This window comes from Cottoperca gobio, chromosome 17 (genome assembly GCF_900634415.1).
Source record: "Cottoperca gobio chromosome 17, fCotGob3.1, whole genome shotgun sequence".
NCBI lineage: Eukaryota > Metazoa > Chordata > Actinopteri > Perciformes > Bovichtidae > Cottoperca > Cottoperca gobio.
Window position 1 is genome coordinate 24,537,586 of NC_041371.1, and position 10,873 is coordinate 24,548,458.

A 10,873-nucleotide genomic window follows, 5' to 3' on the forward strand; every position below is an offset into this window, starting at 1 on the left:
TGGCCCGAGGCTGACGAGGTAGTGATGTTGCAATCGGTATTGACAGGAAAAGCCCAAGAAGCTTATTCAGCGCTTAGTGCAGTTGAAAGCCAGAAATATTCTACTGTTAAAGATGCTGTTTTGAAAGCTTATGAGTTGGTACCAGAGGCCTATCGGCAACGATTTAGGTCTGGGAGGAAGTCTGACGAGCAGTCACATGTTGAATTTGCAAGGGATTTAATTAAACATTTCAATATGTGGTGTTCGGCGTTGGAAGTTACTACTTTTAAAGATCTGTGTGATCTGATGGTGCTAGAGCAGTTTAAAGAGTGTTTTCCACCTGAGGTTGCCACTCGTATTGCTGAGCGTGGAGTAGAGACTGCCTCTAAAGCTGCTACCATGGCAGATGAGTATGTGCTGGCACATAAAGGAACGTTTGGAAGAAACTGTGGGTCAGATAATGCTACTGCTAAAGCTATTGGTCAGTCCGCAAAGAGGAATCCTGGTCCGCGTTCATCTCATTTTGATCATGCGTGTAACTATTACCATGAGAGGGGACATTGGAAAGTAGAGTAAATCGCACGGGTGAAAGATATATTAGACCAGTTACTCTCAGTGCTCCAGTTAGGAAAATTCCAGTTGTTTCGGAGGAGGTGCTTGATTCAATTAAATCTGAAACTGAAAAATATTCTGGTTTTGAAGCTTTCGTGTCAGATGGGGTTGTAGCTCTCACTGGTAATGATATTAAAGTGCCTGTGAAAATTCTACGAGATAAAGGAGCTAAGGAGTAATTTATTCTAACTTCCGTGCTGCCCTTTTCTCAGCACTCAGATACTGGTGATTGTGTGCTGGTAAGGGGAATGGGCTTAACCACTCTGTGTGTGGTCCACATTGGGGTCTGGCCTGCCTTGCTTATAGATGGGATAGATATGATTCTGGGAAATGATTTGGCTGGGTTTGGGCTGATGGTCAGGATGGCTCCCCACCTGTTAAGTCTACTCCTTTGTTAAAAGAACCAGATAAGTGTAAACTGGAATTCCCTGAGGTCTTCACAATTTGTGCTGTGACACGGACAATGACTAGTGCTAAGTCAGATTCTTCAGTTCAGGAAGAAGTGTGTGATTTGGAAGGAGAGTTGCATGTAACTGACTTTCTTCCCATCTCTCTGCAGGTTCTTATTGGGGAACAGCAAGCTGACGCTGCTTTGAGTGAGCTGTTTGACCAGGTGCGGCATTAAAAGTGCAGCTTTTGGTTATTTGGCAGTTCATTGGCTACACGATACGTGAGTCAACGGGAGACTGGGCTGCTGCTGGCTCCGTCTGTAAACAAAACAAGAGGGCTGGCACTTCCTTATCAAGTTGACACTCAATGGCTATTGAAGGTTGTCGATAAGGCATGGAAGCTCCTATTGTCTCAAATGAAGTGTCAATCGAAAGGTCAGAGTTCGGCATTCCGGTTAGCAAGCATCAAAATAACGCTAATAGCTTGATTTCATGCCATTTTTAGCGAGTATCATCGCGAAAATAAACCTATCGATCAGCTGATTTCAAAGATTGCAACAGCTTTTCATGGGCTTTTATCAACGTGACGATGTTCAAGATGGATATATTTTTACTGGAAACGATATATAGGACCTCTGAAATGACACAGGAACAATTTTTTTTCAGATTATTAGTGAATACAGGACAATGATGAGACTTCATAGTTGGCTCAAAGTTATGGGTTTGATTGTGAGTCAAATCAAAAATCAAGGGGGGGGGGGAGAATGAGGGGAAATGGGGATGGCTATATCTCAACCTTGTTAAACAAATAAGTTATTGGGCTTGTTGTTATTGATGCTTGCAGGTCAGGAGCTCAGCTCATGAAGAGGTCGGTCCTTCTCTTTCAAAAACAGATACATTTCTGATCTCAGGGAATAAAACCGCTGCATTACGGAGCCAGCACACATCAGAACTGTGGAGTGCGTCCCCGCATTCAGCATCGACATCAGACAGGAAAGCTTGAAATTCTCTGTGGTAAAGTCCTTGTGCTCGAATTATGTTGTGCCCTTTAGACTCCTAAGACCAAGCAGCTCTTCCGTAACGCAAAAGTTATCGTCAACTCCCCGCAAAGAAAATGAACAGCTGTTTGTTGCATCTGTGCTCTCAGCACATGCAAATCTAAAGCACAAGCTTTATCTAATACTTCATGTTGTTAGCTGACAAGTCAAAATTGTGTTTCTGTGTTACAAGTAAGAAGTACAATACATTCAAGCGCAAGTTTCTATCTGGGCCATATTCCATTATACTTTTAGAATTAGCTGCGGTAGTAGTCAGTGGCGGCATTAACCATCTCCAACCCATCCAACACAATTCTACCCTGCTTATGCCTAACCCCTGTCACTGCCCTGTCAGCCCTTAACCCTCTGGAGTCAGGGGCTAATTTGGCCGTTTTTGCATCCTTTTGATTCTGCCTTACTTAACCCCATTTAGGAATGTTTAGCATGTCAATGTTTGGGGGGGGGGGGGTTTCAGCACAACCTCACCTATATAACCTGATAGTTATTTTTTTCATTTTGACATACTATATGAACATATTGGACCCAAATCCACACAAAAAACGTAAAAGCAGATTTTGAAAATGATATTATTTTTACTGTGGGTGACACAAACATGCACAACAAAACATTTTGAAAGCTGGAAATATATACATGGGATGTCACTATGATAATGTGAAAGTTTGATTGCGGTAGCATGAACCTAAATACAAATTTTATGAACAAATGGCAAGTGTATCCAGAGGCGTTTTCCCCTCATTCCCTCAAGTTCTTTTGTTTTTGCTCCCATTTTTCATGAGCTGAAATCAAAGATCTAATACTTTCTCTATGTACACAAAAGGCCTATTTCTCTCAAATATTGTTCACACATTTATTGAAATCTGTGTTAGTGAGCACTTCTCCTTTGCTGAGATAATCCATCCACCTCACAGGTGTGGCATATCAAGATGCTGATTAGACAGCATGATTATTGCATCATATAAATCCTTATCCTTAGGCTGGTCACAATAAAAGGCCACTCTAAGATGTGCAGTTTTATCTTGTATTCGGACCAACACTAAATCTATCTAACTATCTCTCAATTTTCAATTATTTTTCTGTCACTTTCCTTCAATCACCGCCTCCCTTCGTCTCTCTCCATATCGGCGAAGATTTAAAAATACGTAACGGCCGCCACATTGCATTTCTCATACTTTTGAGCGTGCAAAACAAATATTTTGACATCAACTTCAAATCATCATATCTCCGTTTTTACTGGGTCGATTTACATGAAACAAAGACTGGCAGAGAGTTTCAAGCCTGTAGTTTTGACAGAAGCAGTCTGCAATGTTGGTTGGACTGTTGATTTTACGCAGCGCCGGTTTGAACAGGTCATGTGATCTGATCACGCCGGCGTGATGGTCGACTCCTAAGTGTTAACCCTTTAACACCTAAGCCAAAAAAGCCTCAACATTTTCGCCTGGACTTTTTTGCTTATTTTGCCTATAAAAAGGTCAGAAAATGTCCTGTGAGTAAGTGCTTTTGCCCATTTTCCAACAATACCTGGAACTTTCCATATCTGGCAGTCATTTACAATTCATTGCATGTTATGAGAGTGTAATAACAGTTAAAATGAAGAGAAACACAAAAGCGGAATTTGAGTTTAGTGGTTTAGTGAACAAAAAACACTGCAGTTGTACATGAATAAGAGATTTAACATGTTACATTTGAAGTTTGAAATGTATACAACTATTTCCAGTAAAAGGTTTGAGTCTTTTACTCTTACATCTGCAAAAACAGGCCATAAAATGTAAAATATGTCCATGCGTTTTTCCCCACACAGGGTAATTCTCTCCTCTCTGAGTGTCCCTTCACATGCAGAGGTCTTGGTGGTACTGCCAGTGACTGTTCCTGTTGCTCCTGTTTTCTCTGGGTCACTCATATGAAGATTAAATCAAATGGCCATGAACTGTCCTGTACAGTCTGGGGACATGACAGTGGCAGGGAATGACACATGGAAAATGGTTTGCTTACACCAAAAGTTGCTCATCTTTCTGCAGGTCCAAAACTGACATGTAAAGCAACATGCCTGTGGATTTCTTCTGGAGTTATTTCAGTCCAGATGAACTGTCTCCCTCTCTCCAGGCTTTTGGCTGCATTCTTGTTTGTGTATTCAGAGAGGAGTCTGAAAACTGCAGCATCAAAGTGGGAATAAATGTCACCTGGTGCTGGGTTTCCCATATCGAGAGGGGGTTGGACACCTGGGGTGGTTGAGGGATTCAATCATCCGGCTCTGCCTCAGTCTGCCATCTTGTGGTGTGATGTGGTGAGGGGCTTCTGTGTCTGACAGCATCACCAGATCATCCAGCATCCCCACAGCTCCATCTACAGGCCTGAATGTGATCTCTGGTGACACCTCGTGATCTCTGGTGACACCTCCTCCTCTCCAGCTAAAGCCTGCACACAGCCTCTGCTAGGACGCAGGCTACTTGAAGAAGATGCGCACATTTACGCATATAAAGTACAATTACACACCTAGTACAATCTTACAGACTTGGTACACTGTTCTAAACAAGTCACCACACAATACAAGTGTTGATTTATATACCGTCTTGCTTCCATTTGAATTAAATCCGCTGTTTACCGCCCACAAAAACACTTTATCCGTTCTTTGGCTGCCTCCCACAACTTTATCACCACAGAACACATTGGTCTCAGTCCTAATAGTCCTTGGAAGAATGACCAAAAATGTTTGTCAAACATTTCCCCTTCCAAAATACTGATGTTTAGGCGCCAGAAACCAGCACCAAAAACTGGAGCACACGAGCCCACCTCCAGAAGCAACCCTTCGTGGTCCGAAAAGAACACAGGGACTATTTGAGGGACTCAAAGACTTTGAAAAGAATATGTAATCCAAAACCTTTTGTATACCTTGTGAGTTGCGCCATGTGGGACAGGTATCTGTGGCCTGACCACCCTTGCCCCATCTACCAGACCATTCCTATCCATGAGGTTGGCGATGAAAATGTCGCTAGCATCACCACCTTTTCCTAAGTCTACGTCAAAATACCCCAACCCCCGATAATGACCTATCTATTGGTTGCAAGATGCTGCTCTATTAACCCAAACATTTCCTGCCTTTCTACCCGAGTTCGTGGCCCATACACAACAATGATCCTCAGCTTGACAGTCCCCCATGTAACGTCTGCGCCCATTATCCTCCCTTGGACAATAACAAAAGACACTCAACCCTTATCTCTTTAAGACAAAACAAAAAAAATCCCTCTTCTGCTTCCTCTGAGACCCTTTTTTGCAGTTCCGCCCCCTTTATTACATTACATTACAGGTAATTTAGCTGACGCTCTTATCCAGAGCAACTTACATTGAACCAAGTATAGGGACAGTCTACCTGGAGCAACTCAGGGTTAAGTACCTTGCTCAGTGTTTTGTTTGGAAGGTGTACCAAAAGACCACAAGGCCATCACCACCCCTTGGTTATCTGTTCTTCCCCCTCATTATCCCTCTGTAGATTAAACAGCCTCTACTACAACTTCCTCAACTTTTTCCTGCCCTCCCTCTCCCCACTCTCTGTTGGAAACCCTAAATCAAAAACTTGTGAGCCCCTCCATGCCCGCTCTTTAGCCATTGATGAGCCCGGGCCAGGAGTGTGTGCCGGAACAGTACATTCCATGTTGATCAAGGGTGCCTCGGCACCCCCAGGACTGGCTGCTCCTTACCCACAGAGCACTGCATCCACTCTGCTCTCTGTAGGTCTTGTATCCGACCCTACCTGCGCTGGCCTCACTTGACCTGTGTGGTCATCTCCTTTCACTGGCTCCTTGGCTTTCACCAGCCCACCACCAAGCTTGGCCACCTCAGCAAAGGATCTTCTCCTACTGGGGCAGCTGCAGAACAGGTGGTCAAGTCCCCTGCATCCATGAGTTTTTGGCTTCATGACCCACCTGCCCACAGAAACGGCAGCGTGCTCCATCACATGCAGCCTCTGTGTGACCCGCCTACACCTCCTGCAGAAGGCTGGTTGCCAGGAGTAGTAGAGATATCCACGGTCACCACCCAGGCTAAAAAAGCCAGGTGGGTGTTTGAGGCCTCCAGGCCCTTCCGGGTCAGGGTTCAGCAACACCTGGAACTGCCGCCTTCCAGTCCAGAACCCCATTGGGTCGTTCGCCAGTCTAGCAGCCGACATAACCTCCCCATATTGCTTTAAAAGGGTAACTATTGCTATGTCGGCTACAAAAGGATTAAACATCTGTACCGTAACCACTCTAAAGTTTGGTTTGTCCAAATTCAAAACTTTGTAACCGGCAAGAGGCCTTACTTTCCCAGCTGCGGTCTGTCAAGTTTCAGCCACTCTTCTGTAGATGTCCTCCGTCCTTAGAGTGACATCAAACGACTTCTCCTGCTGGTTCCACTGGCTGCAGTAGACATCCTCCACCTTAAGATGCAGCTGCCCAATGACAATATTCTTGCAGAAGAAATCTCTCGCAATGAAATTCCTCCTCTTCCAAGACGACCTGGAACAGCAGTGTGTTTCTCAGCCCGACCCTCGAGATCGGCTGCTCTTTTGGGGCCGGTGAGGCCATTTTCCGTTTAGTAGTCTCGTTTTCTCAGCAACAAAACCTGAACTCACGTATCCTCATAATCACAGGGGAAACATTCCTCTCCTGTCTAGTTTTCTTCTGGCAAACAAAAGTATCATTCTTACAGGAGTTTTTGTAAGGCCCGCTTTGATTCTGCTGACTTTACCCCAAGTCTTTTGGCCCATAGTCAAAATGAGGTACCAATGGATGCGTTTGGATTGGTATTTGGTTTTCCACATAGCAGTGAAGGGTGCACCGTTCCCAGAGGTGCTGCAATACTGGGTCGATGCGTGGAGTGAACGGAGCAAGCCCCTTTTTCAGCTCCTGGTGCTAAAAATCCGTTTAATATGTTGTCCCTTATAGAGGACATATCAGATATTAGAGGACGGTTCAACTCATTGGTGTTCCTCTCCACGGAAGTTTTTAGTAAAAGGCGAAAGGCTTGTGCATTTTGAAGAGAAACCAGAGTAAATACAGCTTTCTCCTCGAGAGCAGCCGAAGACCATAGTTTTGCACACTCAAAACCCTTGCGGTGAGGCTCACTCAATGGGTCGCCACACCTTTTCTCCTACCCTCATAATCACAGGGGAAACATTCCTCTCCTGTCTAGTTTTCTTCTGGCAAACAAAAGTATCATTCTTACAGGAGTTTTTGTAAGGCCTGCTTTGATTCTGCTGACTTTACCCCAAGTCTTTTGGCCCATAGTCAAAATGAGGTACCATTTGGATTGGTATTTGGTTTGCCACATAGCAGTCAAGGGTGCACCGTTCCCAGAGGTGCTGCAATACTGGGTCGATGCGTGGAGTGAACGGAGCAAGCCCCTTTTTCAGCTCATGGTGCTAAAAATCCGTTTAATATGTATTAAACTGATAAGAACAGATTTTTTTTTTTTATTAGAAAATCTTTCCACACAACAGTTTTACACAAATACAAAGTTCAAACAGGCAAACATCTTACAATACATCTCTAGCATGTCAAGTTATCCGTTTCACCATTCCCAGCCAAAACCTCCTTTCCACCGTTCTAAGGCGGCATGCTTCCCCCACTTTACAATGTCCCTCTCAATCCTCCCCTTTAGATCTGCTTCCACTCTCCTTATCACTCCCTCTACCCCACAGTCCCGATTTCTCTTCACCAGGTCTTGTCTGGCCAGCCACAAGCTCCTCTTGACGAGACTAATAATCAAAATTATGAGGAAAAATGAACCCCCCGAGCCTACCCCTCTTTCGACCCTCGCCCATGTCAAATTAAAACGAGGAAGTACCTGCCTGAGCCATGATCCCGCCCTAGCCCACGCAGCCGCAGCAAATGGACAGTCCCACATGACGTGCCTTATTGTCTCCACACCCGCACAGCTTGCCCTCGGGCACCCTGAGGATTTTGCCAAGCCATGCCTATACATTATTTCTCGCACCGGCATACCCTTGTGGAGGCATAACCAATTCAAGTCCTTAAGACCATTGTCAAGCCCCCGTGGCTGAATTCCTCTCCACACCCTTGTAGAGGTCCCCACCACTGGAGGCGCAACCACTCTCTGGCTGACCTCCCTGTATAGGACCCTGTGGTCAATTCTGACCGCTGTTTCAGCAGCCTCCGGGTGGGTCCGTAGCCACCTGGCTGCATGGTGATAATGCCATGGCTGTTGCTCCGCCCGCGGTGCCAGATTACTCCAGACCATAATGCGTCTGGCCTGATAGGAAAAAAATAGCCGCTGAAAAAAACCCGAAGGATGCACCACCGGAGTGGATAACTCCTTGCACAGAAAAGAAACAAAAATGCAGTCCAGTTTCAGTGGGAGGTGAGGCACCTCCCTTCCCCCTGCCTCAATTCCTGCCAACATGCGAGCTCTCGCCACATACTCGTATCTCCCACCCCATAAAAAGGAGAACACAAGGCGCACCAGAGGCCTCCTCATACCGACTGGCAGTGGGTAGACATAGGCCAAGTACAGGAGCGATGGCAGTACATCTACCTTCAGAACAAGTACCTTCCCTATAAAAGTCAAGCATCTGCTCTTCCAGAGCATGAGCTTCTTCTGAACTTTTAACAAGCACCTGGTCCAATTGGCCGTGGCATTGTGAGCTGTCTCAAAGCCAACCCCTAGTACCTTCAGAGGTCCAATGCAGAGCGCCAGCCCCCCTGGTACATTGGTCCTGTCTTTCCACCGCCCAAAGAACTTCACAGAGGACTTGGCACAATTAAGCTTTGCACCAGCCACCCGACCAAAGTTCTGGAAAATCTCCAAGGTCCGAATCAGGCAAGCGTCGTTGTCCAGCAGCAGTGTAGTATCATCTGCATACTGAGACAGCTTAACCCGTAGGCCCCCGCTACCAGGTACCAGGAAACCCTTTACACCTGGGTCAGCCCGAATAGCTGCCGCCAGGGGCTCCATGTAGAGGATGTAGAGCAGCGGTGAGAGCGGACACCCCTGTCTTACCCCTGAGTGCAACCTAAAAACATCCCCTAAGTGACCATTGACTGAGACCATGCTCCCCACATCTGTGTACAATACCTGTACCCATCTTATAAACCCCTGGCCAAAACCTAACCTGTCTAGTACCCTGAACATAAAACCCCAGTGTACCCTGTCAAACGCCTTCGCCTGGTCGAGGCCAACCACCATAAGCGGCAATTGCCTGTCTTCTGCCCAAGCGACCGCGTCTCGAATGAGCTGCAGATTCCATCTCACCGAACGCCCCGCCACTCCGCATGTCTGGTCCACATGGACCACGTGTGGGAGTGCTGCTCCTAGTCGATCCGCTAGCACCTTTGCCAGAAGTTTATAATCCACACAAAGCATGGTCAATGGACGCCAGTTCTCCAAGTTCATATGGTCCCCTTTCTTAAACAGAAGGGAGATAACTCCAGTGGCCAAAGACCCTCCCATAGCACCTATACAGAGCACTGCCGACAATACCTCCAACACTACCGGCCCGAGTATGTCCCAAAACTTGAGATAAAACTCCACCGGCAGCCCGTCGATACCGGGTACCTTCCGCCTGTTCATTCTAAAGAGGGCACCCTCAAGCTCCTCAAGAGTGAGCGGTGACTCCAATGCCTGAGCTATGTCCAAAGGCACCCGCTGAGTCATACAGTCCAGGAAATCCTCCCCCCCCTCTTTCTCTACCTTTCTCTCCATAAACATTGTGTTGTAGTGGTCGGAAGCGGCCTTAACCATCTCCAACTCATCTGACACCACCCTACCCTGCCCATCCCTAACCCCTAGCACCACTTGTTTGGCCCTCTCTTCCCTTACTGTGCTGAAAAAACCAGCGGAACACGTCTCGAATTCCTCATGGAAATTTCGACGTGACTTCCACAGGTATGCTCGAGCTCTACACTCAAAGACATTCCTGAGACGTGCTTTCAGGGACTCACAAACCCGCTGATTTACCGTACCACCAGAGTTTCCCCTGGAGTACTCAAACTCAAGAAGGCGTTGAAGGCGGATCACCTCCATCTTCGCCAACCTACCTTTCCTTTTACTATACCCCACACAAAACCCCTTTATCCGCTCTTTGGCTGCCTCCCACCACTCTATCACCCCAGAACACATAGGCCTAAGTCCAACCAGTCCTTGAAAGAGTGCTCGAAATTCTCTGTCAAAAACAACCTCTTCCAAGATACTGGTGTTAAGGCGCCAGAACCCAGGCCCAAAAACTGGAACAGACGAGCGCACCTCCAGTAGCAAACCATCATGGTCCGAAAAAAACACAGGGAGCAAACTGCCCGCCAACAAAACCAAGGACTTTGAAAGGAAAATGTAATCCAACACTTTTTCTATCCCTTGTGAGTTACGCCATGTGGGACCAACCACCCGCGGCCTGACCACCCTCGCCCCATCTACCAGGCCATGACTAGCCATGAGGTTGGCGATGAACCCGTCGCTCGTATCAACTCCTTTTCCTAACTCTACGTTAAAATCACCCCCAATAATGACCTGTCTATTTGTCGCCATGTGCGGTTCTATCAGCCCAAACATCTCCTGCCTTTCTGCCGAGGTTTGCGGCCCATACACTACAATTACCCTCAGCTTGACCGTCCCCCATGTAACATCTGCTCCCATTATCCTCCCTTGCACAATAACAAAGGAAAAATCCACCCTTATCTCTTTGAAACAAAATAAAATCCCAACCCCTGTAGAGTGGACCCCCCCTACACTCCATACTGAGTCCCCTCTCGTCCATTCCCTTGTAAAATTTGCAACATCACCCTTATCCCGCAAGTGTACCTCCTGCAAAAAACACATAGCAACTTGAAGATATCCCACATAATCAAACAC

The 10,873-nt window shown here is 46.5% G+C and overlaps 2 pseudogenes; both read right to left on the reverse strand.

Annotated features, from left to right (window-relative positions):
* Positions 1-6,941: 6,941 nt before the first annotated feature.
* On the reverse strand, positions 6,942-7,062 carry LOC115023178 (uncharacterized; annotated as a pseudogene).
* A 283-nt stretch (positions 7,063-7,345) lies between these two features.
* Positions 7,346-7,497, reverse strand: LOC115023176 (uncharacterized; annotated as a pseudogene).
* Positions 7,498-10,873: the final 3,376 nt, after the last annotated feature.